Raw genomic sequence first — 27,498 nt, forward strand, 5'->3', positions numbered from 1 at the left:
GGATGTTGTATTTTAGAAAGAATTCACTATCTAGCAAGAAAATGTTTGTCCCATTCCAAATGTTCATGGAGCTATGGGAGATACTCACATGGTCTTTCACTCATCTAGCTAAAGTGCCTAAATTAGAAAGCCGGTCACACATTGTATACCCAGAAGTAGAAGAAGGAGGGGGTTCTCTGGAGGAGTCCAATTCAAAGCACCTAAGTGAAATTCTTACTCTGAACTGCCCTCTGGAGAAATCTGCGTCTCTCATCATGGATTTCATCAGAGGCCTAAGGAGATTAGTTTCTGGTTTAGGGACCAAGAGCTCCTGAAGTTAGATGGTGTGACTACCTCTTTATTACCAAATAGGCTGAACTAAACACGCTGAACTATGCTTTCTCTTTGTCTACAATTGTGGACTTAATGAGCTGAAATAAAATTTCCAGTATTCAAATTCAATTAAGTCACTTACTTTTTTTCACAAAATGACAGTCTATATTTGGAAAAACCCACCAAACAAAAAAAAGTGGCATTTCCAGTCCTTTTAAACTGTTGTCTTCATTGCTGATGCTGGCAAAAGTGGGGAAAGCATTTTGACTATTGAAACTCTTGCTATTTTTCCATATAAATTGCCAGCAGCAGTTATAGCATTCCCGATTAAATTTAACCAAACTTACTTGTTAAACAGAATAAGGGCATTTACCCTCTGGAAAGAATATGAAAATGAGCACACAAACACTTGAGTAAATACAGCAGACATACAGAAAGCAGATCACACTGCACTACTTCACCTGCTCTGGGTGACAGAGCAAATATTAGGCTGCACTTAAGTGGTCGAGTGATTTTTGTCCAGAATAGTATCAACAACACGCAGTTCTGTTTTTCTCACTCACTGCCTGTCAGCCCCCTCTGAAATTTGGTGTGTTTCAGGTGCTGTCTCTGGTTTCCTTGACATAAGTCAATGATTTGTGTCCCATTCAATTCAGTTCATGTGAAAATACTCATAGCTCCTTGCCATATGTCAGTGGATGATAATTGCATTGATCCACCTTGCAGCGGGCTCAGTAAGGGCACTGTTCTGATAACTGATAACCAGAGGCTATTGCTTGTTAGAATTAGCAAATTTGACTGTTTGACTGGTGTGATTCCAATCAGACTTGACAGAGTGATGCATAAAATAGGGAGTGCTAAATGTGCCAATAAGTGAATTACTTTCCGGAGTATGTTGCTAGTAGAGATATCGATGAGTATGTTTTGTAAGCTGAATAGCAGTTTGCTACATTCTATTTTCTATTGAACGGGCAAACATGTTCTGATAAAATAAACAACAAATCTAAGTTTTCACATCTAGACTATTTAAAAGACTAGTATTGTTTTAAAGAGCAAAGCAATTTTTTCTAACAACAGTTTTAACTCTTCTCCTTTAAAGTTCTCATCAGGAAAGAACTCAGAATGAGAAGACCTATCCTCATGACAACGAGAATTAAGTCTATCTTAGAAATTATTTTTTTTAAGACTAAGTTGCTGGAAATATAGCCAGACTAGCATCATTTTGGAGTGCTGATCCTGCATCATTCTTGCTAGCTGATCCTGCATCAGAGCCTAGTTCCATTTTTTCAAAAAAATATTTTTTGAGATATTTAAACCATCAGCTTCTCTGGCTAATGCCCTGAAAATCTTTATTTAAAAGCCCAAAATATCCAAACATAAAGATGCCAGCAGGTGATTAAACTGTCAGTGTTCAGTCCATGCATTTGTCATACAGGTGTACTTACACTTAAGACTCCTAATTTGAACACTGATGACTTTTCACGAATCTCATCTCTCTCTTGTCTGAATGCCTTGAAGATGTTTGTGAAGTTCCTTTTCTAATATTTCTCTTAAGCAGGGTAGCTCTAAATCTGGGGAAAACTAGGTGTAGAATGAGAGATTAACAGCTTCATTTTAAAGCTGTCTCTTAGCACGCACAGCTCCAGAACTTGTACGAAAGGTGCACAGCACATTGTGTTTACACCATGACTTACAGCATGCCAAATACCCATTAGCATTTGTAGGACTTATGTAGGTTTCTAGCAGTCCCTCATGCTTTCTTCATAAGTTTTGGGCAAACCTGGATGTTCTACATACTAAATATTGCAAGAATCAAATATTAGCATTAAACTCATTGCTGTTTAGCCCATTTTTTCCAGCCTTTTTTGCTTCGCTGAGCACAGATACAAGGAAATAAAATCAACAGTTTTACAAAACCAACAGGGGTGGTTTTGAAATATAAATGCTATTTAAAGTCAATGGAAGCATGTGTTTTGAAGGGAGGCTGTCCATAATCATCTAAGACTTGTAAACCATAATTGAAAGCCAAACACACGAGACTATTCTCCACCCACTTTTAAATGCATTTAAAAAGAAGCTATGTTTAATATCTAATTTTTTACTCCAACAGAAAACACACATAATTACTTTGTAGAGAGAAAAGGAAATAAAACCATGTTTAAAATAATTTAAGGACACTTTCACTGCTTTAGAAAGTCATTATTTGATATACTCATTTCACTTTTTAGAGTTTAGTTAATACAACTGGAGGAAAAAAAAAAAGTATGTTCTTATATTATGGTGTTCAGTGGTGAATGTCTATACACAACCATGTTGCCTGCCCTCAGGTAAATTAGATTACGAGACTGCAAGAATCCCAGCAATAGTAATTTGTTGAATTTGTCACTGGACAGTTATTTTTAGTAAAAATCATATGTGTGAAATTAATAAAGAACAAGGTGCAGCTCCTGAATGTTGAAAATCATGGTCATTAATTAATACATTAGGAGTGGTTGGTTGTTATCCCCATCTTTGGAAAAACAGTGGGTGTATCAGCACATACTTATTGGCAGGAAATTAAATTTCTAAGAGAAGAAAATTAGGATAACCAAAACTCTTATGGTTTGTTAATTCATGAGCACAGCAGGATGAGCTTGAATAGGAACTAGTGAGCATAAGCCGAATAAATGAAGCCTGGGTAAAGAGTTCCACTATTTGCTGACCTCCAGATGATATGAGGAAGTTTTGTCTAAAAATCAAAGGCAGGTTTTCAGGTGGAGACTGATCTAACATTTACTGAAATGAGAAGGAAAATTCCAGCTTTAAGTTCCTCCAATACACGATCATAAATTACAAATCTTACATAATTAGTAATGGTGAATTTTTGTCTACTATTGTAATTAGTTACATGCAAAATTAACATTGAAAAATTAGCATGTATCTAATGAAAATGTGTCCCCACCAGGCACACTTAGTTTACCCACAGATTTTAGATTATAAGTGGAAAGCTTTAAAAGAGCTAGGATCTGTGTTTTAAAAATTGAAGTCGATTGAAATTTCATCTCCTACTCATACAGAAGAGCAAAAATATTCCTACCACCCTCCTCCAAACTACATCATTAGTCATGTTTTGCTACCTACTGAATTTTTTAAAATGGCCTCTCTGAACAGCATGTTACAGAAAGGGTATCAAATGGAAAGATTTGTATTTACGACAATAATAAGAAAGGGAATTTGTGATCCAAAATAATAGCAACAGCAGAAAGAGCAAAAAATTGTATGGGGACAAGAAAAAAAAGAAAAGAATGTGGCTGGTTATGGATACCTGGTGGCTGGTTTACCTAGGTCTACTGAAGTGCTGCATTAACACGCAATTACATATTCTGCTGATGCCTCACAGAATTTTTTCAAAAAGCTTTTGCTTATGGTCAATTCTGCTGGCAAAGCACAAGATACCGATTTATTTGTTTCTTTGGTTCACTTTTTGAACAGTAGGCACACATGCTTTGTTGTAGGATTGATTATTGGGCTGAATAATAAAAATACATGAAGATTGCATTAAAATTAAGGTACTTAAGCTTCATTTAATTCAACACTTTGCTCTTCACATAAAGTCACAGTCATTACTGAGTAATGAGCAAGCCTTGGAAAATTATAATGAGGCTGTACTTAGGGTAACCTTTTGACTATTCACTGTGCTGGGTGATTTCAACAGTGTCAGACATTCATATTATTAAATGCTTAGGATGTATATTTGGGGTCCCAATTGACTCTTAAGCCGTTCTGTTATTTGAGTGCTTGAATAATAATGTACATGTATCCAATGAATGCTTACTTTACTTGTTGAGTGACTGTCTGGCACAAAACATTATTCTGTCCAAATGGTATCTAGAGAACTGCATCCAATAGAGTAGTCAGTCAACAGCTTTGGAAAACGGCTCTTAAAATAGCCAGTATAATCAGTTCCACAATGCAAAAGGCAGCCTTCTCTTGCACCAAGTAGTGAGACAAAGAGATCCTTAATCTATCAGACAAAGAAGAAAAATAAGATCAAGAAATCCTTATGTTCCATCTTTTCTGTTTTTTCTGTCTATCTTTATCCATATCGTTTGACCTTGGTGCATTAATTTTCCCTCTGTAAGATGAGGGCTATTACCAGCCTATTCATCAGGCAGAGTTTATGATCTCAGCTGCTCCCATAAAAAGTTTTAACTGCTTAAACTTCTATTATGAGAGAAAATGGAAAAAAAGGAATATGGGATGCATAAGCTGACCAGCTGATAAAAATGTGGGTTGTGGCATGCAGTACTTTGCAGCTCCTGTCCTACAATAACCATTTCTGCTTCAAAATAGCAAATTGTTCCCAGGAGACAGGCACACAGTCCGTGAACAGCAGCTTGACTCCATTAGGTTGTCTTTTTACATAAAAATAGTTTCTGCCTTTAGATGCCTAAAAAGAGCTGTGGTATTTTCTGTAAGCAGAAAAAAAATGTGATCTTTACACAGAAATGATGGTAGTTATTATTGTATAGCATTTTTAATATATGGAATCTCAAAGATTCCAGCTGTAGAGCCTAAAATATACATATAAAATAAGTCCCTCCAAGGAAGAAAAGAAATAGCCATGAGTAGTCCTAAACAGTAAGACTCCTTCTGTACTAGTATCAAGGCTGGTTTACAAATTTTGACCAACCACCAACAGTACATCAATGCCAATCTTGAATTTTAAAGACCTCCTATTTATTGCCTATAACAGCATGTCTCCACTATTATTTTATAAGAAAGATCTGTACATCAATACACAAAACAGCTTCAAGGCACTGCTCCGAATACTTGCACGTGCAGATATTTGTAAAGGAAAGCACAATCTATAATTAAAAAAGTTCACACAACAAAACCATCCCAGAAGCTCAACAAGCAGCAATAGGTCAAAATAACAACAATCTGTACAAGGTCATAAATTTAGAAAAAACTCTGACGCTATCAGCCAAACATGCTACCCAGGAGACCACAGTCAAGCACCATAGACTACAAAGCCTTGAAGGCCATACACTTATGTTGGACCTGCAGCATATTCTCTGATGTTGTTGATGATCAATATAGAAAATACTTCCACCTTCACACTTACCTGTCCAGAGATGTCTTCATTGCAAATACCATCTTCCTTTAGTCTTGATATCCTCTCTAAATAAACTGTAGAGCATTAGGTTTTAGTGAAGCTACACTGAGAACAATTAGTAGAATATATATTCAGGTCTTTTTCAATGTTGCACCTGAGACAGCATCCATAATATTGGGGTACTCTTTGTGCAAATACATTGTAAATAACAAATACGATAGGTATTGCCAGTACCTTCTCTCAGCATGCTGCTCTCATTGTCACTGCTTCGGTGAAAAAGCTGCCACATGGGTGAGAACAGTGGGAATTGCTCATATAGTCATCGCTTCGCTGGGCCAAGAAGGAAACCAAGAAAGTTTCTGAGCATTAAAATTTGTTTTTCTGACTTCTTTTCTGAGAACACTCTTGAGTTTGGGTCAGTGTTCTTATGACTGTATTTACTTTCTGTTTATTCATATTTTTTTAGGTAATGAGAAAAAAAAGATGGTTTCAAAAGTCTTTATTCCTAGTGATGCACTGGTATAAGATTCTAGATTGTATTTCTAGTAATCTTTGTTTATGCTTTACTCAGAGAGTAATTTGGATTCCGAGCTACAGGAAGGTATGAAGTATCACGACACTCTGGTTCATATTATTTTCTGAGAACCGAGCTGTCATAATCTGGGGAGCTTGTATGTAATTTATGAGCCCCAGCTTTAATATGAACTCCAGATTTAATAACCATCTACAGCCTTATGTCTTTCCTGCACCGAAACTGTATGCTGCTTTTACAAGTGACCGTGGGACAGCCTGGAAGACAGCAGTCTCTCAACATTTATTAAAGTCAGTCAACCAGAGCCAAAGCACAATGGTTTTACCAGGCAACAGAAATAATTCTAAAGTCCAGAATCCTTATTAAGACTTCTTGTGGGTTTTTTGGTTTTGGTTTTTTTGTTTGTTTGTTTGTTTTTTCCCTGTTTGATACTCTCTGAATCTTCCATCCCTTCCTGGAGGGGAAAGAGTGGGAATGATCCTATTCAGCATACTTTGTTGATAGGAAGAGCTTCAGAGTGGGGAGGACACTGAATCCACTGTGCTTAAGTTCCCAAGGGCAAGATTTAGGAGCACATCCTTGGGATAAAGCAGCTCCCTATTTTCTATGTAGAAATTGCTGCTCTGGGTTTTGCAATCTTTCCACATATTGACAGAAGCTGAATTAGGTTTGGATTCCACTCTGGAAACCAAGCAATAAAAATTGAGGAGCTACAAGTCTGGCAGTGACCCAGGACTCTTGTGGATCTCAATAAGCTTCAAGAATAAAAGTCTGGACATATTGTAAGGTTTCCATCCAGAGTTGAAGGACAACAAGGAAGAGAGCAGATAGCAAAGAATTATTGGGGTGTTTGGTTTTTTGTTTCTTTCTTTGTTTTAGATCAGTGCATTTCTTATGTGATCTGAAATAGTTACTTTAAAACTTTAGTCTATATACTTTTTTTTTTAGCCATCAGCTGTTGCTGAAGAATTGAATTATAAACAGGGCAGGAAAAGGTGTGTTTAGCATTTGGATAGGCTGTTAATGTTGGCCCTAATCATTGAGTATTGGCAACTCATCTTTAAGGAGGGTGGTCCTAGAGCCATCACCCAAAATATGCTTAAAAATGAGAGTTAGAATCTGCTGAGCCCCATTTAGATTAAAAGCACAGACATCCAAGGAAGTCAGGTGAATGTCCAGTAAGGGAAACTTAACCAGCACTCTGAGAAAATCTTTGGACACCGATAGGTAAATGAGTTTTTATTCTTTGTGTTTGTGCCTCCTTGAGCTTTCTTTCTCTCATCTAAACTTTCAGTCCTTCTAGAATCACAATTCAGTTATCACAAAATCAAATTTCTTTAAAATATTTTCTAAAGGTATATTAGAAGGTTTTCAGTTGCAGCTCACTTCCGTTGAATCCAGATTATTTTTGGGTGGTTTTTAATGGAAAAAACTGAGCATTTTAAACTGGTACATGGATGATTTCACTCAAATTAGAACATAAGAAATTCTGGAATGAAAAAAACAAAACAAACAAACAACAACAAAATTAACCAGAATAATTGTAAGAGAAGAGAAACCAGATTGTCCTTTATCTTACTCCAATTTACTCTGTTGAAGTCAAGGAAATCCGAGCAGTGTAATGAAATGATGAATCAGACCTAGTTCCTTTCTCCATTGCAAATTTAATGTTACGGAAAATGATATTAAAGTATAATATCCATACTTTAGGGCTTACCAGAAAATGACTCATGATAAACAGAATGCATTTTTTGAAATGGCATTAAAAAATAAATTTAACTTCTCTCTCAGACTCCTTCAATATTTCAGGGTGTAATTTAAGAACACATCCTTCATTGCTTTCAATAATTCCTCCTTGGGAGTGGGAATCCAGAACTTTAATGGTAACTTTCACATTCATGCATAAAGTTATGAAGGCAAACTTCAAGTAAAAACGAACATTTCTGAATACAGATGTAAGGTAGCATAAGGAAAGGCATGTTTTTCTTTCTCAAATTGCCTGAGTAAGGCAATTTAAGTGACATGAAGGATTTTTTAGCTTTTAGAACCCAAATTTAATTTACAGAGTATTAACTGTCAATCTTTCTTTGTAATAAATGTCCATTTATCTCCATATCAACAGCATATTTATTGGCTTCAACCTGTGTAAGTTCTTTCAGATAATTTACCAAATAAAAGAAATAAGCTAACATTAGACTTACAGGGAAAGTAACAGGGAGGACTGATTGCCAGACATTGGTTTACCTTGGACAGGCCAAGTGGCAATGAGGAGAAACCCACTTACCTCAAAAACACATCCAATCAAACACCCTCTCCCCCCAAAAAAACACCCAAGACAAAACCCCTCAAAACCCTACTTGGCTGAAAGTTGCACAGTTAAGTTATTCTTCCTGAGTGTTTGAGGATGACATGTTCTGGTTTATGGTGAGATATACTCTTTTATGATACTCAGCTAAATGAAGTAATAAAAACTTCTGCTTTTCCAAACTACTGTATCGAATATCTTACTTTGTACTTGCAGCCCTGAGAATATGTATCTCCAAGATTTAGAGAGCTGAGTGCTTTTATTAAGCCTCTGTCATGATTTAAAAGAGAAAGACTTTGGCAAAACTATTTGAGATACCTCAACAGAAAAAATACACTGAAATCAATACACATTAAATTAATGTCAGCCAAATAGTAGTAACAATTTTCTTTCTACCATCACTAATGTCTGTTTCAGAAATATTTTAAGCTTGCTTTTTTTCCTTTCCTTTTTTTTCTTTTAAATGCCAAGTTTATTAACTTTGAAAATGAAATGCTCTTCAGCACTGTGTAGTCACAGATCAATTGGTACATTCAGGTAAAGTGCTGGAGCAGTGGGAATGAAAATCAATCAGTGCAAAAAGTTGCAGAGGTCACTCCATCGCTCCACTACCAAAAGCCACTGTCCCATGTAATGTGCTGAAGAAGCATCTGAAGCTGAAGAGAATTTCTCTTAAGGTCACATCCCTTCCTACAGCGGTAATGTAGGAAAACTCGATAAACCTTACAGAGGTGTGAGCTGATAGGAACATCACTGCAGGTTACCCCTTCTGTTTGTCCTTCCCTCCTGACCATGATCCTAGGCAATCTCAGGAATTGAGGCTGAATGGTGCATTCAGCCTTGGAATTGGGCCTGTTTCCCCATATAAACCACACAGCATTTATAAAACGGGCACACAGCAAGAAAAGAAATTTCCATGACAACATATTGCAGCAACTAAACTCATACTTGGAAACATTTCTCATTTTAGTTCTTAAAAAGTGTCTCTAGACTATACTGGTCTAACTACAATCATTATTGGTCCAAGATACATTGTTAGAAACGTGAATTGAACATAGGGAGCTATCCCCAAGTGCAATGACTTCAGTACTTTGCAGTTACTCTTAACTTTGATGCTTAAAGCATCATCCCTTTCACTGGAGATCCAGTGCTGACTGATCAGCAAGCAATGCCACCTGCAGCGTAGCTCTCAGTTCTGTAGCACTAGCAGGTATCTGAACCAACACGAGCTCCTGCTTCTGCTTTTCGCAATCTATACACAGTTCTTTTTTATTTCTGTAAGCTTTCCACGTGTCCATAAAGACAGAACACATCGCTCCTGGAGTCAGGTGTAAGGTAATAAAGCATAAAACTCGCCCCTTTACAGCAATACATGGGTTCCTTTTGTGTGTGTCTCTCTCTCACCAATACTGTGCCGGCTCAGTGCCACAAGAGGAGAGATGGAAGGAGCAAGTGTTGTCACAGATCGCATAGCAAGAGCCAGATGATCGCGTCGATTCTGTGGGGCAGGAAAGTAATGGCAGCACTGCTACCACACACTCTCAGAGAAAGACCTGTCTGGCTGGTATTAAACAGATGCCTAACTGGAAAAAGTGCTGAAATGCTGTTTTTTTAGCATTCAAACTGCATTTTAGTAGTTCTAGAAAACCTGTAGTGGTGCTTTATGTGGACGTACCATCTTCAGGAGTCCTTATCTGACTTGAATTGCAGAATGAATTTTCTGTAATTATAAAACCGTATAATGCAGCTTTGACAATCCGTGTTTTACGTCAGCACCATGAATGAGTTGAGACGAAACGGAACAAACCATGGTAGTGCATTCCATTCCATCAGGAACATAAGAAATGCAATCAAAAAGGTTTGGTTTCATTTTGCTCCCTATTATATTTCTATGTCTGCAAATCTGTCCATTAATATTTAAAAAGACGTTGCTGTCACCTAGTTTCTACTATTAAAATCTTCTGTACCAATCCTTACTCCAAATCCTGCCATAGACACTTCGAATTTATGGTTTGGGTTATTTTAAAATTTATAATTAGTTGGGAAAAAAAAACTTTTCTAAGTGGTAAGAACTCCCTAAATAATGTAAAGTTGTCACACAGCACTCAGATAATGAAGTATACTGAATAACATGGCTAATAGATTGACTTATTTGATTGCAAATACTAATCAGGACAGACATATCTCTGAATTCTGCCTAAATTGTTTGATTACTGTATGAAAAGTAGACTGTAAATGTAAGTGCTACGTACATTCCCTATAAGAAGTAGCCCTTTTTAGTTACTTAATTCATACACTGATCAAACAATTATTTTATTTCAGTATAAAAATCACAGAGGCACTAATCAAAAGTATTTAGTTAATAATAAAAGAGAAGACAAAAGCCACTGGAATGATAACGCGGTTAAAGAGTTCTATGAAAATTGTAATACCATTTTAAAACAAGTCAAATGTTTGATGTATTTTTTAAAAAAACACCTTTCTTGATTTCAGTCAATATTAATCTCTAATTGATGAAATAAATGCTACTGCTGTTTCTCTTTGAAATGAATGGACACAAAAATGTTCAAAAGGAATCCTTTATAGACATCACATGCGGCCACATCAGAAACCCTAAGAAGTTAAACTACATCAGAGTGAGAAGATTAATAGTGGCCTGAAATAGAGGCATTGATCTGTTGGAACTGAATGTAGACCAAGTATCAAAAGGAAATCATGCCAAAATTATTTCCTTTTTGGAACATACCATAAATTAATAAAATGATAATATTCTCTGAAAAATTACTTGGGAATCCTTTTTAATTATAAATTTTTTAAAAATTTCAATTCTCTAAATGCTAAAATTCTGCTATAGGGATGTCACGAGGCCTGGTAAAACATATGAAATAAGACCTCATTCTAGATAGTAGCGACAGCCTATATAAACAGAAATAGAGACATAGTGAATAATTCTGTTTTCTGAAGCGACCGTTGATTGTAAGATGCTCAGTACGAGACAGGTTGTATAACCTTAGTTTTTCAAAGTTCTGAAAACTAAAAGGTTTCTCTGGTCAAGCTTATTCACTATTCAGCCTCTGGAAATGAATCCTACGGGTTTTACTAACATTCACTAACAGCCTTGGTCAAGGAGTTGTGAAATCCCATTTCACAGTACGGTCAGGTCTTTCTCAACTCATGCGCCAAAAAGCCGTGCTTTCAAATGCTGTCAGCTCCGATGAGAGTGGTCTGCTTCAGAAAGTCAGAGTGGTAGAGCACTGGAAGGCTTAACAAAGATGGGCATCTACAGTTCAAGAATACATTCAGAGGAGCAAAATGGTAGCAGTGTAGTTTGCTACTATAACTATGCATAAATGAGGTATTTAAGTTGATAGCAGAGTAATATTTTAAAGATATGAAACATACAGGGTTGAATTTCATCCATTTTTAGTGGCCGCTAGTCTGAATCAGGTTATACCAATTAGGTAACACTTCAGCAGCAGCAGTGATCCGGGATCATTTTTTTTCTGTCACTTAAAAAACTACAACCCAAAACTTAACCTCGATCTCTTAGGTCCTAATTTTTTAATTTACCTCATCCCACACAAAACCCATTTGCCATTTATGCCAGGACCACTGTCTAATTAAAGAAGGGCATGATTACTCCGGGTAATTGTTCTATAATGTCCTCCTGCTTGTTCTATGCCCTGTGTTTTTATAATATTATAAACTATTTAGTATTGTAATTGCTTTTCTTCAATGTTACCCCTTTCACAAAGGCATAAAGTGGAACCATTAAATAAAATTGTTCCAGTTGTATGGAGAATAGCTCTTTTTCTTTTCTTGTTTTTCATTTTATGAAGATATCAGGAAAAGTCAGGCAAGGCTGGATAGATAGTTCCACAGATTCTGAAGGAATTTGAGGGTGAATTTTTTCAGCCCCTATGCGGAGTGAGCTGCTTGCCAATTTTAGTTGGCCGGTTGTTGAACAACCCTCCCAGCAGCAGAGGCACTTTCTCCACCTGCCACTGCTGGTGCACAGACTGCAACCCTCCCCAGCAAGCAAGTCCTTCTGAAACTGCCAACTTCAGCTTCTTCAGACACAGGCTCTTCCCCATTCTCGACACCAATACGCCTCACACTTTCAGAAAGTTTTCATTATACTTTGCAAGTGCTTTCTTACATAGGCAGAAAAAGGAGGACAACAATATTAGACAGTTTAACAAGACATTTCAGTTTTTCAGAGTGGGAAGTAATTTATGGAAAATAGTTTTCACTTTCCTCGCTCTTCCGTATACAGAGGAGGGATATATACCAAGGCTCTGCAGAAATGTGTGAATTCTTTCGCTGAATCATACCCTTTAAAATACAGGCATCAACACCCACCCAAACAACAAAAATTCTTAATATTGTCAAATCATGAATTACTTAGAATTAGATCTTTCATCCAGCACTTTCCAACAGACATGCTGATGAAGTCGCTGAGAAAATTTCCTCAATAGTACACAAGTGTGATTTGGAGTCCCATGATCTCTACTATTTATGAGAAGTTGGTTTAGACCCATAGTAAAACTGTTCAGTCTAGTTGGGCCAGAGGACACCTTGATTAGAAATCCAGAGTAAACTCATGAAGGACTATTGGGCTGAATACTTTTCAGCAACAAACACTTTTACAGTAACCTTAGACTTTATCCTTTCTTGAGGATAATGTTTTAATCCAAACCAGTTTTCCTTTTTTTCCTCTTATGGTACACGAGTGTATTGAATGGAAGACAGAATACTCTCCAGCAAAGTAGCTGGTTTCTGTGGATGCAGCTAAGATTACACTTCAGCAGATTTTTTTTCTTGCAATTCAAAGCTGAGAGGAGCTCACTTTGCCTTATTAGGGGAAAAAAAATTTCTTTAGTAGTCTGTCCAAAATGCAGACAAAGGAAAGCAAATGTAGTATTCTAAAGCAAGAAGTCTTATGAGAACTGCTGTCCTTTTAGCTAAAGATAATTAAAAAAAGGTTACATACTCAGAGTAATAACTGTAATAGAAACTTTTAATTTCAACATTGGGAGGATATGTGCAACTTTAAGAATTATCTTGAAACTATAATATGGATTTAGTTCTTTTCCCCTCAAACATTTAAAATATTTTTTATCAATATCTTGCCAAAATCCAGAATAATATGCTACTTGGTAGATCCACTTTTTTTGATACAGATATACTATAGCATACTGGAGTAGAAAATTTTTATTTGTGATACTTTTAATTTAAAACAGGATTTTAAAAAAATCAGTTGGGAACGAATGACTTTTTTTTTTTTTTTAACACTGAATACCAGAAGCCATGTACTTTTCATTTTTTCTTTAAACAATTAGGTCAACGCTTTCGACATTACTGTACACTTCATAGACTTTCACATATTTCTGCATCTCAACATTACTCTGGTTTAGAAATATTTCTTCAACTACAAATATAACTATGATCTTTAAATGATTCAGTTACTGCGGCTTCAGTTACTAAGATGCCTCATTCCTTAAATGGCTTGCAGAAACCTCTGTTTTTATAAAAATTGTTAAACTGTAGGACTTGGCCCTATAAAGTGTACATATGTATCCTAGTGACATCTTAGGCAATTTCCTGTTGATTATTGAATCCAAACAACAGATTCCAGAATTTTAGATAGGTAAAAAAAAAATAAAAATTGTTTTTATCTCCCAGTGAGTCAATGGAAGACAAAACTTAAACACAACATGAAGAAATTCCTAGTCAAAGGATGTAATGCAAGCATTGAAGTTAGAAACTTATGGCTTCTCAAAAGCCATAATAAGAGGATGTAAACTTTTATTATTACTTTATTCTAATTATATTGATTTACATTAAATGCTCATTATTTTGCTATTACCTCCCTTACGTGTTTAAAGAACAAACATCATCTTTTTGCCCAATTTGCATTTGTTCAAGTCTGCAATGTTGAAGTATTTTTACGATTTTATCTACTGAAGTATAGTTCCCAAGATTCCCTGATTTTTCCCGAGTTGAATCGCTCCAAAGACACTTCCAAACTTCTATCTAATTTATGGTATCTGGTTCAGCTACACAATTCCTTTTTTCTCTCTTCAGCGTATTGTTTGCTGGTTAATAAAGGAGAGAGCTCTGTAAGAGTGCCTATCTGCTGAAAGGCTGTCGTATTTCTTGATCCTCAGTTCTTATTCCAGACAATGTCATGATAAAATTCAGTAGTGATCAAATTTCTGTTCTTTCATTAGGTCTCCCTTATCTATATAAACATTTCATGTTCTATCTTTCAAAATGCCTAGAGGTTTAGAGTAGTTTTATGCATTTTTTGCCACTTCTACCTTTAATCTTGATCCCAGTTGGTTCTTTATAGTTAGCCAGAGGCTTGGGTTTTTGGGTTTTGGGGTTTTTTTTTGTTTGTTTGTTTGTTTTTTTTTTGTTTTGCTTTGCTTTTAACTTCAAATAGAAATTTCTATTATACTTCCTGCATTGAATACTGGCAAACTGAAAGGAAGGAAGAAGGGAAACACAAGGCAAGACTGCATTAATCTGCAAAACCTATTGCAGATAACTAAGCTGCTACATAATTAATATTCTGCCAGGACAAGGCCAAAGAGTATGAATTTTAATAAATAAAGAAATAAAAACTTGGGGACTTCTACTTGTAGGGCTTGATAGTTATTTTGTTCATATACGTTCATATAACTTCAAACTCCTTTAAAAAAATTATCTTCCATGTACACATTTTGGTGAAAGCTTTGAGAAGCTACTTATATTTTAAGTAAAGCTTTGTTTGTTTGTGGTTTGTTTGGTGGTTGGTTTTTTTTAAATGGACTATGGAGCTTTGTATAGTTTTACTTGCCTACCCCATGAAAATATATACATATTTATTATTGTCATACATCTATTTCTGGGAGAAAAGAAACAGTAAAGAAACACATGCTTTTTATAATTGAATACTCAATGACACATTTAATAGACTAAAATTGTAACATTTTATAATACACTTTTTTTTTTTTAACTGAGTTATTTAAAAAAACCCTTTGCTTTCAAATTACACTTACTAGACTTAAAATAGTTCTTCACTTATCATTCCCCTACTTGTAATCGCTCATTCTATACTCAGAGAAAGATCTGAGAAAGATTTTTTTCATTGCTGTTGGTAAATGTGAAATGTAAACTTAAATTATTAAATTAAGCATTAATTTTGATGCATTTCATTTGAATTTCTACATTGATATCATTAATTATACTGCAAAATAAATGCAAAGCTTATAAATTATGCTGAATAAAGTTTAATACAATAGTAGCATCGTCCAAATCTTAGTACTACCATTTCATTGGAAATTATGATACATAACATATATGTTAAATTATATATGATGAATTATATGATATAAAATATTTTATACATTAAAAACAACTCATTTCTTTTAGCACAATTTTTTTTGCTTCATAGTTGAAATTAGTTATTCCACATTTTTAATGTACAGTATTAATTATAGAAATTGCATTTATCTAATTGTCTCTTAAAAGTAAAAGAAGAAATATTTTTATTTTAAAGGATTTAAATGCTTCTTTCCAGACTGAGATTTCATCAAAATGGCTACATTCCTGCAGAATGTTGTGAACTCTCCAAAATTACCTTCTGTCACTAATAGCACTTGCATTAAAAATGTTTTGACTACTTCAGGCTATGAAGATTTTGGTACAAATTGTTGCAAGAAATAACTTATACATACAGGGAAGGGATTTCTACTTTCATTTAATGTTTACTTTACAGAAAGTTAAAAAAAAATTCCTTTTTTCAATTGGGCATAATAAGGATACACGCTGGTGAAATAACCTATTAAATTCAAAGAAATATTTGAGGACTTTTTGCCTCCTGGTATTTTCCATCTCAAATATATAGTTTTATCATCATCACTGTGAAATTACATTTAGGCTGCTACCAAGTCCTGCCTTCTGAAAATAGAAAGTTTTCTAATTTTCTTTTACCCACCGACTCCAGTTGTCTGAAAATTGTGAACAAATCTTTAGTCATTGGAAGAATACAAGTAGCCTGTTCAATAGATTATTTCCCCCCCCCCCAACCTCACACAACCTAAATTGCTCTTCATGCCCCCTGTAAAACAGTTATTGCCCGTCTCTTCACCATTGATATTTTCTATGGTCCTTCTGGTTTGATTCAGCTCTGTCTATACCCGTGTCGTGGTTTAACCCCAGCCGGTAACTGCCCACCACACTGCCACTCGCTCACCCCTGCCTTCCCCAAGGGCATGGGGAGGAGAGTGGGGAAAAAACTTGTAGGTTGAGATAGAGACAGTTTAATAGGATAACAGAGGAAGAGAATAATAAACTAATAATGACAATAATACATAAAACAAGCGATGCACAAATTCAATTGCTCACTGCATGCAGAAGGGAAAAAAAACCCCAACACCCAGTCTGTTTCCGAGCAGTGATCCCACCTCCCATCTAGCTTCCCCAGTTCTATCTGGAGCATGACGTTCTATGGTAGGGAACATCCCTTTGGCCAGTCTGGGTCAGCTGTCCTGGCTGTGCTCTTCGGCTTCTTGTGCACCTGGCAGGGCGTGAGAAGCTGGAATATCCTTGTAGACACTACAACTACCCAGTAACAACTAAAACCATCAGTGTGTTATCAGTATTATTCTCATACTAAATCCAAAACACAGCACTATACCAGCTACTAGAAAGATAATTAACTCTATCCTAGTTGAAACCAGGACAATCCCATAAAGCCCCTCATTCTATTTGCAGCACCTCACAGTCTTTATATACCAGTGTGCCTGCTGGGGGCAGAAATTGTTTTGTGGTGTTTCTCAGTAGAGTATTAATCTGAGCTGTCCCCCATCCCCTATACACTACTTGTCACCAAATTTGTAAAAACAATTATCTTTGATACTTCTGTCCCTTTGCCAAATCTGACTGAAATCATCCAAGAGACAACATTTACTGAAAGGAGCAAGGGAACCAGACAGAGACCATGATCACACAAATAGTGTTTCCTTAGGACGCAAGGCTAAAATAACTGTAACAAATGGTTTGCAGGAAACTGTTTCATGAATGTACCAATTAAATCACAGGCAAGTGATTTGTTTTGCATGTATTATCATAAATACTCTGCTTTACCCCTTTGCAAAATCTCATTTAACTGCATTAATTTTAAAAGAACAATTTCAGTCCTATTTTTTTTTTTTTTGTGGAGCACTGAGGGGAAAATGTTCGCTTATCTTCAAATATTATTAACTGGAAATAAGTGTAACCTATGCTTTGAGGTCCTTATTGCAATTTAGATAGACAATTAGATATACAAAACCAAAAAGAAAGAGAGAACTTTGTAGTAGAGATTTTTCTCCTGGTGCCCCAGGTGACTGCGGTAGACTTCCTTCTGTGCTCAAATGATTAAAAACTACAATATCCTTCAAGCCATTTTTAGAAAGCTATTTATAATTGCAGTATCAAGTAATATAACTTTTTAAAAATTAGCTTATGAGATTTACATAGGATTGTGCCTTTTATAGGAAGGTAAGTTGTGTCCTCATTTGCAATAGTTATTCTATTTTTTCGAGGCCGGAAACTTGCATTAGAGTAAACCAAATTCTTCCTTCCCATAACTGGATACATAAAGAAGAATTTCAACCTTGGAGACTTCCAGTAGCTTCTGCTACAGGCACACATCACTTTAATAAAAATGTATGTGTCTGCTCTGTCACAAATCTATCCTTCAGGACAGTGCTGAAAATGAAATGCTTTATGCTGTGAAGTTATGTTAAAAAAAAAAAAAAAGAACCACACTACTTCTGGTTAGATGTTTGAAAGGGACAAAAGAATATTGTATCCAGATGTTGCAAACAACTATACTCAAAGTTTTCACAAACAGAAGGAGCTTTAATGATTTAGTCACACGGGATCAATGAGAAAGTTTCTGATTTAGCCACTGATGTTTTTTGTGGTAGCTTGAATGTTGTAAGGTGGGAAACAGTACATGGCTTGAACAAATACTTCTTTGAGGAATAAATGACCTCCAAAATCAGAGACATATAGCTATAATAAGTTTAGTTCAAAAGCATCTGCAGAATCATGCATTTACAAGAGTTGATTTAAATGTTGGTTTGTCTTCCACTTAGGAAATGTTGCTGAGAAGAAACCAGAGTGGAGCAAAGAACAGAATAAAAAATTTTGATACCTCTATGCCGAAAAAAAGACAGAGAAAGGAAAAAAACATAAATACAAATTAATTTGGTTTTGCCTAATTTGTAACTGTATTATTAAATCCTGCATAGACTTTATCAACTGAAATGCATACTGTATGAGGTCTACAGGAGCCACTCTCAGAAAATTTCCTAATTTTTCACTCACATATTTGCATTGGCATCAGATTTTGGGGGGTTCTGAGAGCATAAACTGGTGAAATGATATTTTCATAATCACAGAAAAATCTGCATAATTTCCTTTTATTAAATGACTACTTCAGCACATGGTGTGCTGTAGGCAACTCATTGTTCACCTTTGATAATTAGCTTTTGTTTAACAATGTTGTTGTGTGGTTTTGTTGAACTGTATCTGGGCAGAAGACCTTGATGTGATGTGAGGGGATGACCCTGTAGAACGCCCTTGCTTAACTAGAGGCCCAAAATCAGGGTGTTAATTTGCTACAGAGAGTAATGTATACAGATAAATGGAAACAGTGGTAATTAAACTCAATTTAAGAGTATAAACACCAACAGTTTTAGTAAAACAACATTTTTGCAAAAGACTAAGCACATTAAGAAATACCTAAAGGTCAATTTATGTAAGAATAATGTGTTATCTTCACTAGGTTGTCACCAGACAACTCGTAATACATTTTTTTTTTTTTCCAAAACAAAACTTCTGGGAGATTTAATAATCAGCTCTTGGAAAGTAAAGATGAAAACCCACCACATCAAACTAACATGTGCATCTTTTCAGAAATCCAAGATTTCTGGAAACTTGTAGAGGAACTGAGATACCAAAAATCAGAAAAATCAAACGTAATCAGAAAAAACAGGCTGCTTTACTCTGTGGAAGTACATGCTTCACTCCAGTGTTTCCTGTTTGAGAGCACCAACTTCCTTTTTAGCTGCATAACAATGATTTCTGTGTGATCTTCTTAATTTTAAGGTTTCCTAGCAAATACCAGATTTAAATGTAAGGAACTCATTAAAATGAGTCCTTATCTCCTGGATCTCAGTCATCCAGTGTCACCATGATCTACTGCAGGTTGATCCACTGGATCTTAGTTTGTCTACACAATATGTATCTTTCTTTAATTGCAAATACAGGAAATAGTAAATTGAATAAAATAATAAGCAATATTAAAAAAATATTTACTTTGGAATTCATATGATTACTGATTAAAAATTAGAACTCAAGATATGGATAAACTATATTATCCTTCTCTTTTTTTTTGGAGGGGGGGTGGTAAGATATGATTAATTGATAAATAGATAAATATTTTTCAGCTAGAAATTAATATCAAGAAGGTTTAAGTAGTTTACATATTTTGTAGTAAGATCATTCCATTCAGCAGAGATTAGCATTCCAGATTCCAGTATATTTCACTTAAACTATACAAAATAGTGTCAGAATACACCTCTGCATTTACAAAAGCCGGTAGGGCAATCTACATTAACAAAAACCTTAAGTTAGGTTATATTTCAAAATGATATAACACAGATAAAATTTATCTAGCTTATGTTGTACTCTATACACGCTATAGCCTGCAGCACATCCGACTGATGTTATTTAGCTATGAAAAATGTAGCTACTTGATTTGACGTAAAAGCTTATAACCTATGTTTTATCAAAGAATTTTAAACTAATACAGCCTGTTACGTAGATGCTATATTTAAGTATTTGAAAAGTCACTTTTAACCCTTTTTTTTAAAAAAAAAAAAAAAAACCAACCATGATTTGACTAACTGCTGAAAGACTAAGAGAAAAATAGTAATTAATGACACTGTTCAAAATGTGTTCAGACTACAAACATATGGAATGTTATAAAATAAACCAGAGCTTACTCACTTAACATATAAGTGAAAAGCTTATCTAAATGTCAGAGAAACTTGCAGATGTCAAACCAACTTTTTGATTGACTTCAAAAAGCTTCACAGGAGGATCTTTGACTTTCTTTTTTGTTTGACCTTTGAAATAATTTTGCCTCTTCCCCCCCCCCCCCCCCCCCCCCCCCCCGCCCCCCATTCCTCACTTCCTCTTCATCTTTCTTCTTTGAGGGAAATAATGAAACAGAAAAAATACCTTCCCTGAGGACAGCAGATGAAGACTTGAAGCTCCTTGCATTTCACTTGAGTCAACTGTGGAAGAGGATTATAGACGTGGTCAAGAGGGAAATGTTGTGGAAGACTATCAAGCCTGTCCATGTAGCACATTAAAAGATTCTTTCTCTCCACTTGACTCTGCTAATCCTTCCAGTCATTGTTGGGTTTATGCATAATTTTCACACCATGACAAACTTTAAATTGAAATGTTAATATGAATTTGAGAAATCAATACAAACTTTTAATATCAAAATAGTTTTCTACAAAACATCAAAGAGTTTCTGTCAGATATTGTGGCAACTGCAATTTCCCTACCAGATTGTAAGCAAATGTGATTGACAGTACTTTGATTTTAAATATATCACCCTATCCCTTAGACAACTGGGAAAAATATTTTCTCCCCTAACAGCAGTACACCAGCATCTGAGGCTAATCTGAATTTGATTATATGGTTTAATTCTTAATTTGTCCCAATGCTTTACTATGTTTGCAGGAAAAGAACAACAAAATACCATGGAACTAGTATTTTTCATTCAGTTTATTCCAGTATTCTTAAGTCATAATACATGTAAATTGCAACTTTTTTTTTTTAATTATTTAAAAACTAATGATAAGCCCAAAGGGTAAATGTTTCATAACAGCATATTTTATGTATTTTGAAAGCAAGAAAATAAAAATTCAGAACACTGGTAATCTGATAAAATAGTGACCATCTTCCATTTATTACTAGGAAGTCTTCAAAGAGAAGAACATGAGAATTTTCAAAATGGATGCACATATCTATAGGGCCAGTGAGTAAGGACAGTTTTTGTAAGGATACTCTCTACCTGCAGTCCTTGCTCTGTGCCATGCTTCAGAGCTGCAGCAGTCTCACCCATTAAAAATTCAAAAATCAGAAAACATGACTGTTTCTTAATCCTGACGCATTAACTCGTGTTTCCAGTTTACTGATATAATTCCTTTTATTTCCAACTGAAGTAAATGCTGGCAAAATTAAATGTCTCAGAGGAAGAGACAGACTAGTTGAAACATACATCTTCAATTTAATGGAGTTGTAAATGCTTTCATGCTAGGTAGTGGAAGGTCAACTTGTTTAACATTGCCCTACACATATAATAGCAATAAATAGCATTCTAGTTAAATCTAGCTAGTCTGAATTCCTAGAAACTCTTGTATCTAATTTTAGAATCTTTTATTGTCTAATACTGAAATTTTATGAAGTACAAAAGCATTATCTTTAATCATTGCACCAGATACATTTTAGAGGTGTTCCTTGTGAGATCATAAATCTGTAAATTTTTGTTCTTTCTTACAAATTTTTCCAGAGTGTGTGACTTCTTACAGCTAAGAAAATGCGATTTAAAGAGAGACAACAGTGATTACAGTACCATCAAAATGCATATATAATTATTTTAGAAAGCAACCTTTGATAGGATTTGTTATGAAGGTATTTATAAATCTTATACTTCTAACACAATTACTAGTAATTTTGCACTAATAGACCCAAAATATCTAAAAAAAACCCCAAAACCAAAAATAAGTATGGTAAATATTAAGTAATACGATTTCAATTTAATTTGCTTTCAATGACAGTCAAAATAAATTTAGGATAGAATGTTTCAGGCTCCTTTTCTACTGTGATTACTGACTACAGTTCACTAGTCATTCTGAACAGTCCCATTCAGCCTTTGAGTCCCACATAACTTCTTTTGACTAAAAAAAATAAATCTCTGCACAGGATCAGATGTTTCAAGGAGAGCAGAAATGGGTAAATACATTCAACTATTCATACCGGTAGAACAACAAAAGCGGTTGGACGAAAACCAATCCTTTCCATTTCCTAGAATGCAACTTTCATACAGAACTTAAAAATCCCACAGTAAAAACTTAGAAGATATTCCATTCATTACTTAATAAATTATTATAGTGTTATCATAATTACTACTCAGACTGTGATAGGTATATAGCTCCTATCCCATAAACTAGGTAGCTTTTAAAACCAAAACGAGAAAAAAAGCTGAAAGTCCTGCTGAAGGAATGCGTAGCACAGCACTTCACCACAATCTTATCAGATGATATAGTTTTTTTAATCCAAGAGAATTGTTAAAATGAAAACAAAGGCTAATGCTGTCAGACAGTCTTACCTAACTGCTAGCTATAATTCTGCATGTGTCTGTGACAATTTTAGAAGAGTATATGGTTTCAAAGATAAAAAGAAAACGTAGGAGGTATAGGTAGTTTGTACTAATTCAAGCATTCTTCAAACTCTGTTTATCTGTCACAGGCAATATTAAGACTATTCTAAAACATCTTTGTTCATAAACCCCAGATTTATTGCTTCTATTTCTTACCTGCACCCAAATTTTAAGTGAAAGCATCCCTCATGGAGCAGTTCTTTGTAGTTGCTGATGACGCAGATGCAGTTTGAGACAATGTTATTAAAACAAAGATTCCTGCATTTTCCATTCCCACACTCCACATGAAGTGTAAACCCCATGTTTTTTCTTGTGCAATGGTCAAAATCATACTTTATGTAAATTAGACTTGAAAAAATAAAGGCTCTTCAGGAGAGAGCTGGGAAGGTGTGGAGAAAGGGTTCTGTTCTGCACAGAGGAGTGGCTGGAACACACACAGCTTCATCCTGGGGCAGACTGATGGGCCAGGGAAGAGCTTACAGGAGAAGATAAGGGATCAGCACAGGTGATGCTGCGGTAGGCATCTTCTACAGCCCAGCTGATCAAAAAGATGATATAGATGAAGCTTTCTTTAGAAGCTGATGAGCTTTACCTGGTCCCTAGAAGGGCAATCGAGCAAATCCTTCTGGAAGCCTTTCCAAACCCAGGTTATACCTGACAACTTGATTGCTTGCCATGAAATGACGACAGGCTCTATAGCAAGGGGAGACCAGTTGATGTTAATATAATTTGCGACTTTAGCAAGGCCTTTGACAATGCTATGCATAATGTTTTTATGGCCAAACTGGTAAGATACAAACTTGGCTGACAAAAATCCCAGGAAGTTCAACAAAGGGAAATGCAAGTTCAGCATTTGGAACAGAATGACCCCACGCAGCAGCACTGCTTGGGGCCAGCAGGACAGAAAGCAGCTTTGCAGAAAAAGACCTGGAGGTCCTGGTGAACAAGTCAAACATGAGACAACAATCAGTCTTTATGGCAGAGACAACCGAATGCATTCTGGGCTGTCTTAACACGCGTGCAGCCAGCAGGTTGAGGGACATGATTATTGCCTCTGATTTGGTAGTTGTGTGTACGTCCAGTTTTGGTCAGGGCGCTGGAGCACCAGGGAGCTGAGTATGTTCAGCCATCAGACCAGAAGGTGAAGGGGAGATCATATTGCTATTGACAACTGCACGGTAGGAGGGCAGATAAAACACGAAGCCAGTTTTTTCTTGGAGATGCCTGGTGACACGATGAGAGACAACGGACACAATTTGCAACACAGGAAATTCCAAGTATTTGTACGGAAAGCTGTTTTCACCAGGAGGGAAGTCAAACACTGCTAGAAACTAGCATCCATTTGCAGAACGTCTGCAATGTGCCTCAGTGACAGATGTAAAGGTGTTATAATGGGGGACAGCTGGGAAAGGGAGGGACCGAACGATATATGTCACCAATTCAACTAAATACCAGAAGATAATTGTAGAAAAGGAACACTGTGGTTCACAAAGTATTTGACAGAAATTATTCCCACAATGGCAGAGCAAAAGCATGTAGCAAACTAATAGCAGTCTTTCCATCACAGCTTTATAACATACAAATAATACCAGACAATCCGAGTGCTTATTTACCAGCCTGGCACAGAAGGGCGTACAAACCCTCGCCTTGGTGTATCTTTTCACAGGAGGGGATGCTCAGGAACTTCAAGGATACTGTTGGCAATAGGGTAGAAAAAAAAAAAAAAAAGATGCAGAAACTCTGAGAGGTTAGCGCACTTAGACAGGTTTTTGTTTGCAGGTACATGAACCAGAAAGTAGCCTGAGAGTTAAGTAACAGAGCTAACAGCAAAACTACCAAATAATACAAAAAGAATTGTCAAAAACTGTCCTGTATTTAAAAATGAAAAGTTGTAAAACCTGTGCCATAAGGGTTCCTTTGCTAACCAGTCTAATGCATGAATTGCTTTCAATAAGTTGAATTGGTTTTGCATGATAGTTCCATGCTTCTGTATGTCCATCTGTTGTAGACCTTCCATGAAAAACTACATACGATTTTTAAGGTATACTAATTATGCAAAGGTGTTGAACATGAAAAAATGCTATGGGAAAAACTAGGTAATTAGGGCATGAACCATGAAAATAACTTTTGAAATGTCAAATTGCATATTTAGACAGTAAGAGCATATCAGACAGAATATACCTGCAAATTAGTTAGATATTATAACTGCAGGAACATATTTATACCTTATAATTTAAAAGTAAATTATAACTTTAAAGAAATGTACTGGTTTATCTGTGATGTTTTAAAAACGTTACTGGTTTATGTACAGTCTGGCTGCATTCTTGATTTCATCAGAGTATCTGAATTTTTAACAATCTGGCCTGTGGCACAGATTTTTATATTGGATAGCTGCAGAGGGTATAAATTGTGATTGTTAACATTTGAGGGGATTGAAGTTAAGAAACATTTGGCAGATTGCTTTTATTGCGTTAGTAGGAAACAAATAATAATTGAGGAGGAAAGGATATACGGATGCCTGAAAGTAAGTGAAGGGAGCAAAAAAAGGAATAGAGAGAATAATAGTAAATGAGACACTTCATCTTCATATACAGCTAGTAAATAAAGAAGAGACAAATTAATGAGGAAAAAGCCCCACAAATTGGGGTCAAGTAGAGCCAAAAGACAAAACAATATGCTACTATTAGAGCTATATTATAACAGATTTTTTTCTCTAATTCAAGGAAGTTTAAAAGCTAGCCAAATGGAAGCATTTCAGAAAGATGAGCTTGGGACTATTGTCAGCAGCATGATTAAGAGCTTCATGTCCACACAGTAGCCGGCGTGTTTTACATAATAGGGTTCAGCATCTACTCCCATTATAGTTAAAGTCAGTCTTCCATAAATGCATTCAAATTACTATCTGAGTTATCCACATATTTTCTTAAGCTATTGAGCAAGTGCACTTCTGATGCAAAAAAGCTCAGTACAAAAGGGGAAGTTTTAGACTTATATAGCTTTGGATGAACAAGCGAGAGTAAGCCATTCAAACCTATGGAAAATTTCTTATTTTGGATGACGTTAACAATTTCCAAACACTCCAGGGCTTGGCCTATGTTTAATTTCTCTGTGATTAATACTATAATCACAAGTATAGTTTGTAATGTAACAAGTTATATAAATGTAATGTAACTGTAATGTAAATGTAATATAAAAAATGTTTGTAATGTAACAAGTTATATAAAGATTTTGCCTTATTTACAGAACAAAAAAGAACTCAGCAACAACTGCAAAGAAAATGCCTATACGTTGCGTCCCACATGTCCTAATAAATGCCTTAGCCTTATTCAGTAACTATTTTTAAGGAAAGGGGTAATCCTTAAAGAAATATAAATGCACTCGCGATGTTTAAGGACAAGGCATAACATTTAGATAAAACATTAGATATGCCGTAAATAGATCTTTCCCTCTGCTGATTAAGGTACAACCATGCCTGCAACTATGGCGGTGGTCTTCACGGAAAAGACTTAAATGAATCAAGAACGGGGAATTCAGCTTCTAAATGGAACGCCAAAAATAACACTAGTGGTCAGATGCTTTGAAGTATATAAACATAAAGAATTTTAGTTTATCTATCAAAGAAGTATAAAGACGGTAACATGAAGTGATTAAAACATAGCAGAGTTGAGGTTATGAGTGAGGTGGAAATTTGTTTTAAAACACATTACAGTTTAGCTGGTTGTGCAATTGACTGTACGTGGATACGAACATTCATTGTGGAATATAATTCTTATCTGAAACTTGTGCTCCCTTGATACGCAGCCAAAATATATTTAAAATGTGAACTTCTGAAAACTATGCCTTGTTAAATTGTAAGTAAAAAAAAAAAAAAAAAAGGTCACAAAATACCATTAAGACAACAGATCAGGGGATGGCACGCTGGCCTCACTATGGAGGAAATCAGTACTTTACGAAAAAGAAACCAAAGAAAAGACAGAACTTTCCTTAGAAGACTCTCACCATTTTATAAAAGAAAGTTGAAATTATCATTGTGCATAGTATTAAGAGCTCCATCTGGGAAAAGAGATTCCATTTAGCAAAAGCAGAGAGGCTGAAGAAAAAAGAAAGAGGAGATTGGGTGTGAAATCCAACCCCCTTTGAAGTCAATGGGAATTTTGCCATCGATTTCACTGGGTCAGGATTTCACGCAAGGTGGATGCAGAATGTGCTTTGTGATATCCATACTGAATTGAGGTTTCTGATGTCAAAAGCTGTATTAAAGTCACCCCCACATAGAACTAATGTAGGACAGTACAAAGTATATTATGTTTTTAATGAGAGAAAATGAAAAGATTACAGTTAAAACCTTACTGTTATAATTAAGCATGGACAGAAGGAAAGAAAATATATATATTAGCATTTATCTCCTGTATCTATTTCATTTTTTCTCTTTTAGTTTTCCTCCCTTAAATCTCTTATGCTCCCCTGCTTCACTCCTTACATTCACTTCAATCCTTAACTGCAAATTCCAGTGGGAAAAGTAAGCTGACAAAAGCACACTCCCATTTTTGTACAATCTAGCCCCTCAAGCTGCACTGTTCAAGATTTGGGTAGTTTGTTACACCCAGTGTTTTAATATTTATTTTTATATAATTTTTTCAGTAAGAAAAAAACAACACAGTCTCAGATGCTTATTTTGTTATTAATAAAATGAATTCAGACATACAGGTAACAAATAAGAAAATGTCAAATGTGAGCGAGGTGGCATTTGA

This window comes from Balearica regulorum, chromosome 11 (assembly GCF_011004875.1).
Source record: "Balearica regulorum gibbericeps isolate bBalReg1 chromosome 11, bBalReg1.pri, whole genome shotgun sequence".
Taxonomy (NCBI): domain Eukaryota; kingdom Metazoa; phylum Chordata; class Aves; order Gruiformes; family Gruidae; genus Balearica; species Balearica regulorum.